Below are 8,246 nucleotides of genomic sequence, written 5' to 3'. Positions count from 1 at the left end.
ATTATGAAAAGCTTCAGTTACTTCATACAGTCCTAGCCATCTTGTAGAGAATTTACCTTTAAAATGCTTAAACTTACTGTCATATAACAAGGCTGAGTCACCTAGGTGAAATATTTTCTTCTTGATAAATTTGTCATGCCGTTGGGCTCTTTGGTTCTGCACCAACGAAATTCTACGGTAGGCATCTTGTCAGATTTTTTCAGGCTCATTCAATTGCATCAACCTCTACTCTTGAGCCTCATTTAGATCCATGCCCAACTGAGTGGCAGTTTTGAATGTTTTTACTTGGAACTCAATGGGCAAGAGAACTTGTTTACCATAGACTAACTCGTAAAGTGTGTGTCTGGTCACATTTCTCCAAGTGATGCGGTAAGCCCATAGTGCTTCGAGTAAATTACCAGCCCAATCCATATGATGCAGTTGAATGGTTTTTGTAAGGATGGATTCCAAAACTTTTTTCATGGACTCCACTTGCCCGTTAGCCTGGGGGTGGTAAGGAGTCGATTTGTGATGCTTAATTTGATGCTTCTCTATGCGTGCCTTGACAAATTTTGATGTAAATTGTGTACCCTGATATGTGACGATTTCACGAAGCACATTGAATCTCATAAATATGTCCTCAAACAAAAATTCTACTATTGCCTTTTCAGTGGCAGCATACAATGCTTTAGCCTCCACCCACTTGGTGACATAATCAGTGCACACCAAGATATATTTTTCTTTTTCTACATTGGGGAGATGGGCCCTACGAAGTCCAATTCCCACTTCTCAAAGGGTTCAATGGAAATTTTTGGTTGAAGAGGGATTTCATCAGAGGCAACTAGTCTCCCCATCCATTGGCAAGCGTCACAACTCAAAACAAACTTCTTGGCATCTTTAGAAAGTGTAGGCCAATAGTATCCAATATGGAGAACTTTGTAGGTAGTCCTTTTCTCAGCAAAATTGCCACCACAAGGCTCGTTGTGACTAGCTCTCAGAACATCATTAATTTCATCTTCGCACACACACCACCTCATAATCAAGTCTGGCTCGGTATAAAATAGATCTCCTTCGACACAAGAGATATTAGCACCGCGCTACACTGTATTATGCTTCTCTCGGGCCGACATGTTTTGAGGTAGTTTTCGTGATGCCAGATAATTGGTGACATCAATGAACCAAGGAGTAATAGTGGAAATGGAAAATAATGCTTCATCTTCAAATTCATCACACGCTGGTGTTCACATGCCTCCCTATGCAAGATTCAAACGAGATAAGAAATCAGTTGCTAAGTTATCCCTTCCAGGCCTATCAATTACAGTTATATTGAATTCTTGTAGAAGCATCAACCATCTAGTTATATTACCATTAGTAATAGGTTTATTCATTAGAAATCTAATAGTAGAATGGTCGGTATGGAAAAATGTCTCATAAATAGTAATATAATGCCTAAACATTCCTATAGTATGCACAACTGCTAACAACTCTCTTTCAGTAACTGTATAATTTAATTCATCGGGAGAGAGGATTTTGCTGACAAAATAAACGGCATAGGGAAAGTTATCGTCCCTTTGTCCCAAAACCGCTCCTAGTGCAGTATTTGAAGCATTTGTACAAATATTAAAAGGTGAGGACCAATTTGGACCTCTTAGTACTGGAGCTGTGGACAAATTTTCCTTCAATACCTGAAAATCCTGTTGACAGTCAACATTCCATACAATTTAGCATCTTTAGTTAACAGTTTAAATAATGGTGCTCCAATTCTAGTTACATTCTCAATAAATCATCAATAATATCTTGTGTTCGCTAAAATAATTCTTACCTCTTTTTGCGAGCTAGGAAGAGGGATATGTGAGATCACCTCGATTTTTTCCAGGTCAAATTGAATCCCTTCAAATGACATAGATGGTCTAGAACAATTCACCTAGTTTGCATCATCCTACATTTATCGCTACTAAGGTCTAGATCAACTTCTTGACAACCAGTCAATACCTTCTCTAGATTTTCAAGGCCTGTGAAAAGTCATCTCCATAAACTATGAAGTCATCCATATAGACTTCCACACAGTCATGGATCAAATTAGAGAAAATGGCAAGTAAAACTCTATGAAAAGTGGTAGGGGCATTACAAAGACTAAAGGGGAGGGCTCTATATGCATAAGTACCCCAAGGGCATGTAAAGGTAGTCTTTTCCTGGTCTTCTTCGGCTATTTGTATTTGATTGTAACCGTTGTACCCTTCTAGAAAAGAAAAATACATCTTACCTGAAAGCGTGTTGAGGACTTGATCAATGAAGGGTAGTGGAAAATAGTCACATAATGTGGCCCTTTTTAATTATATGTAGTCAATGTAGATTTGCCACTTTCCGTTCTTCTTTGGAACCACTACCAGAGGTGACGCCCACTTACTGTCAGAAATGGGGTAAATTAAATCTACAGCCAAAAGTTTCTGAAGCTCATCATTGATAATGTCTTTTAATGATGGGTTCATATGCCTTTGTGGTTGCTGAATAGGTCACGTTTCTTCATTTGTATAGATATTGTGGATGAAGGTGTCTGGATGTATGCCCCTCGTATCCAATTAATCCCAGGCGAAAGCTCTAGCTTGTTTGTGAATCATAATCATCAACGGTTGCCCTTGTTTTGGAGTCAATCCTGTACCGATATGTAATATTTTTCCTTCAAAAATTTCCATAGGTTCTGCGGTGAGCTCATGGCTTTTCTCCATTGCTGCAAAAGAGGCAAATACAGTTGGGTGTAAGGTCTCCTGAAACTCATCACTAAACACATGCTGATAACCATTAAACGAGATGGGATAATCGATACAATAACTATTAGCTAAAAACTGCTGCAGAACATGTTCATTAGAATGCTTCTAGAGACCTCTAGACTGATCTAATGACAACAGAGGAAACATACAATATTCATCTCCATATGGGTTTTCAAGCCATAATGGTACTTCAACAGTTGTCTAAGTAGGTGGAAAAATAGAAAAAGTTTGATTGTGGGGACAATTAGAAATAATCATTTCTCCATTTCTACATCCTATGACGACATCAATAGTTGCTAGCAATGGTTTCCCTAGAACCACAGGCTCTCCGGGCCTATAGGTTTTCAGAGAAATAACTACACAATCTATGGGATATTTCCAAGAGGAAATAGTGACTGCTATGTCCTCTAATGTGCCCATTGGTTTCACGATGGATTTATCTGCCATTTCCGAAAGGATAGGGTTGGGTTTAAGTCCAAGTAGTTGTAATGATGTCATTGTTTCATAGGTCATTGCATTTATTGTTGCCGCTAGATCAACAAGGGTGTTGAATAGAAGTACTCTGTTTATCTCAATGGTGACAATGGGGTTTCCAGGGTCATTGTATTTTGAAGGCAATTTAGAAATTATAGTGGACATTTGGCTTATGATTTTGACATTCTGGTTCTTATGCCCCTTCCTGCTTGGTTTCTTAATGTAGAGATCTTTGAAAATTTTGGTGTAAATGGGAATGTCTATAATTGCTTGTAAGAGTGGAATTTTAATGCAAACGTTCCTAAGTTCATTTTCCAAATCATATTCAAGCAGGATCTCTTCTTTCTGTACAATTAGTCTTTCTGGGTACGGTGGTTCATTTGACTCTTCTTTCTGTGATTGTTGTTGTTTTTCATTTTGTGAATGGATTTCAAATGATGTGGAGAGCACCTCTTCTTGGATAACAATCACTGATTTTCCTTTGTTAACTAGCTTTCTTGATCGTAATTTGATTTCATTCATCAGAATTGTAGTAATCATGTATGTAGGAAAAGGATGAATATCAATGTTTTCATAGGTTGAGGTAGCCTATTGTGACTTGGGTTAGGTACGAGTTGCACAGGCAACATTATAGGTTGAGGTGGGTTCATGGTAGTAGGTGCCTGCGAAGATGGTGGGTTAGTAGGTGCAAGTAATAACTGATGCAAAGGAGGTGGTGGCAGCGTAGGTTGTTGGTACATGTTGGGGTTATACCCTTGCTGATAGGATTGCATGATCGAATTATACGAGGTACTTGGCATATTTTGGTAAGGAACATATAATTGGGTCTAGGGTTGATAGGTGTTGGTATAGGGGTTTGTCCTCCAATTCTGGCTCCATGCAGTGTTTTGTGGTTGCAAAGCAGCCCATAGAGGGTAAGATGCAGGGAAGGTCCAAGGCTGAGTTTGGCCATAACCTTGGGAATTTAGGTTTGGAAACACATTTTGCTTCTGGCCTCTCCAGGTGGGTCTTTTGGTGGCTTGAGATTGCTCAATGGTTTCAACGTTCCCCTTCTAGATGGCCTGTAAGCCAGGAAGTGATGGGCACTTATCAGTTGGGTGTTGTAGAGTGTAGATTCCATAGATCTCAATGGAATTTTAAGAACATTCCCTATCTCCATGTTTGTGCCTACACTTGGAACAAAAGACTGCCATGGCTGCTTTTTTGGCCTCTTGTTTTTGCTTGATTTTCATAGTGTCTAGCTTGTCAGTCATTTTGTTGAGTATATCCATTTAAATTTTTCTAATAGGTTTCCCAACTCAACTCTGGTAATAACATTAGCCACAATTTTCTTTTACACATAGTCTCTAGAATTATCTTTAAGTTCGCGAAGATTTTTATCTACTTTAGCTTGGATTCTAAAATAGGTATTACAAAGCTCGATTGCTTCAACAAATGGCTTCTTATAGATTTCCCCACCACTAAGAAGTTTAATGTTTCAATGCAATCATCTCTCATCCCTTTTAGGAACACAATTCTGATAATCTTTTCGTCTAAGTTTGACCCATGAGATTTGTGAAAATTGTATAGGAATCATTCAAGATACTCCTCCAAGTTTTCCTCTTATGTTTATTGCATCCTAAGGATATCATTGATGTCCCTACTCTTACAAAAGTCTTGGTACTTTGTAAGGAAGACTGATTTCATGTCATCCCATGAGTATATCGTGTGTTTCCCTAGATTCATGAACCATCTAAGGGCTGCAACTTTTAAAGTGGCGGGAAAAAATTTTAAGTTCATGTGCATCCTCGTAGTGATTATAACTACGACATAAAATATCAAATTCAAAAAGAAAGGAATCTGGGTCTTCAGATGATTTACCGTAGAATAACGGGAGATATGCCATTAATTGTTTTTTTATGTTGACGTTGCGAGTCACATATAGGATAGGGAGCCCAAAGGTAACTTCCTCTTCATCTTCCTGGTTGTTTCCTCCAAAGAGGTTACCATTGCGTTTAGGGCCTTCTCCCTCTTCATGGCATTCTTCACTGTGTTTGTTCTCCCAATCTTGGTGATCCATATCTGCAATGGGCACCCGAAGGGGTTTGCTGATTATGGTGTGAATAGGAGGTATTAGAGCACGATTGATATTGGTTGATTTTGATAGTAGGATTTTGACAATTTTAGAGCAATAAAAATGGTAGGAGAGTAGGTATAGGAGTACAAAAAGGACAAGAATGGAAGTGGAAAATAGTGTTAGTGGGAACAAAATGAGGTACCAATAGTCCTTTCAGCTACAACATGGTTGTCTTTGTGTTAGAAGCTAGTACAATACTAAGAAACGAGGTGAATTAGTATTGTGATAATTTAAAGACTTTATTTCACAAAGTAAAGAATATTAGAAACACCAACGATATCTTTAACAACAATTCAAGTAAGAAGCATATATGCAACACATAAAAACTTCAATCTTCTCTTCAATTACTTTCAAAAATATAAGATTTAAGTTCCTTTTACAATGCTCTCAAGCATCCAACAAAAGAAATCTACTACTCCATAATTTATCAACTACCACTAAAAGGAGAAACTACCCCTCGTTTATCAGCTACTACTAAAAGGAGATACTACCCTTGATTTATCATCTGCCAAAAAAGTGAACTATTACCCCTAATTTATCATCTCCCATTGAAAGGTGATACAACCCCTGGTTTTTTACCACCCAGTATTGGAAGGAGTTACAACCCTTGATTTTCAATATGCCACGTGCTTGACCTCCTTGGTTCATCTTTCATTCCATTTTCAAACTCAAATTATGAAGGCTTCTTTCTCATAAAAAAAAAACAATCTCACCTCTTGCAATCACCCAAAATCACCTTCAACACCTTCTTTGATCTTTGATAAATTCACCAATACACACCAGAAACAACGACAAAAACCTTCTTCCTAATTCAAAACTATCTATAAAGAACTTGACTTGATATTTTTAGACTCAAAATTTAGTTATCTTCAACTCATCAAATCCTTTACTTCAACTTGTTTTTCACTTGAATTCCTCTTCATTTGAATGGTCTTGATGTGTATTGATGGTCTTCAATCTTTGCTCTATTTTCCTAATCTGAATCTCTAAGTTACCTTGCTAATTTTGAGAATTTTGAAAATTTTATAGGGTTTGTTGGAAATAATACTAAGAGGGGGGGGGGTGAATCAGTATTATCAAGTTCTTTTAATAGATCTTCCTTATTTATACTTTGAATTATTTTTGCATGTCAGTACCATAAAATAATGAGCATGAATAAGAAAAACAGATAGTCACACCAAAGAACACCAGATATAAGGTGGAAACCCAATGTGGGTGAAAACCACCTGCTGCAATATGTCTCTATCTTATTTCAAATTAGAAACTCCTTTTACAATGATTTTGTATTGGTGCAGTCCTTTACCAGTACGTAGGTTGCAACCTGCAGAGAGCTACAACTCTCTCTCGTTTTCCACTCTTTCCTGGAAGGGAGCTACAACCCCTCTACTTCTTTTCTTTCAAGGACCACTTTTCATAAATTTTCAAACTAGATCCTTGAACATCAAATGATCATCAAGCACAAGTAAATCACCCAGTCAACTGCAGTAACCAGATCAATAGTAACAGTAAAATAAACCCAGAACACCTTATCAACAGAGAAAAGTCAGTCAAATAAATGCCTTAATACAAATACGCAGTTTTTCTTTCTCTGGCCTGCGTGCTATGCACTTCACCTTCTGCTCCCCTGCGTATACCCGCAGAGAGCCTTCTGCTGCCTCATGTACCCACGCACTATTTCTTCAATCACGCCGCGTACTGTTACTGTAGGCACGCACCCACAGATGATATCGCGCCGCATACTGCTACTGTAGCCACGCACCCACAGATGCTATCGCGCTGCGTACCTACGCACCTGCGGCTTCTGAAGCGTCGCGTACTTTCACTGTGCCTCCGCACCTGATCCTCTGTCGCGCTGCGTACCCACGCACTGACCCTTCTTCTGTTCTACGTACCCACGCACTGCTCCTTCTTCTGCTCTGCGTACCCACACACTTGCACTGTTAATCACCTGCGTACCTCTGATTAGGGCCGAATTGGCAGTCCACCAGTGTGCCACAGATAGTCAGATGCCCAAATCTGATCATGCGCCCGTGAGATCACACTTCATAGATTCACTTTCAACTTCACTCTTATATAGATCAAGCTTTTAAACCGATAACCCAATATTCAGATCTTAAGATATTCAATTTGCAAAAGATGCCTTGGCCAAGTGATCTCCTTTGCTTTATATAGGCAAGCTCTTCCTAAAATCATGGATCAATACCATAGATAACCAATACAAGGGGCCCAAAAACATGGGGCTCAATAATAATAATAATAATATAAAACAATACCGCGGGCCAAAACCATAGAATCAAGAACGGCAGGCTAAATACCACGGGCCAAACATTAGAAACCCCACGTGAGCGTGCTTCTTTGCCTTGAAGTGAGTGAACTGGGGGTACGCACCTCATGAATGGGTAACCTGCGGGTATGACCGCATTTCCTGGCCAGCGTACCTGCGGGTACACACCTTCTGAGCCATTCACCTGTGTACCTCTTAATTTCCAACATTTTGAGAGCCTGATCAGAGCATTGCCAGTTGAGGGTGTTGCCATCAAGTACAACATCTGTAACATAGAGCCATACCAGAATCATAATGCCAACAATCTCCCCCTTTGGACTTGATGGCAACCTCAAGATCCTCAATGTCATTCTCCCCCTTTGACATCAAGGGCAAAGGGTTATGCTCCCCCTAAGAACATGCTCCCCCTGACTATAAACCAGATCTGCAAAGAGGAACCATAATCCACCAAACACCATGAAAGAGATAGAGACATATTGCAGCAATATTCAGACCAGCATCCATGATGTACTTCCTCCATAATGCCAACAATGCATTATATGCTCCCCCTGAACCTGTGCCATTCGATCTTCGACCAATCCGCAACCCAGCAAGTGTACGCATATACCCCAGATGAACCTTGCAT

Source organism: Pinus tabuliformis, chromosome 7 (assembly GCF_031772625.1).
Source record: "Pinus tabuliformis cultivar Carrire ecotype Pingquan chromosome 7, CPIR1, whole genome shotgun sequence".
Lineage (NCBI taxonomy): Eukaryota > Viridiplantae > Streptophyta > Pinopsida > Pinales > Pinaceae > Pinus > Pinus tabuliformis.
This window is presented reverse-complemented; position numbering follows the sequence as displayed.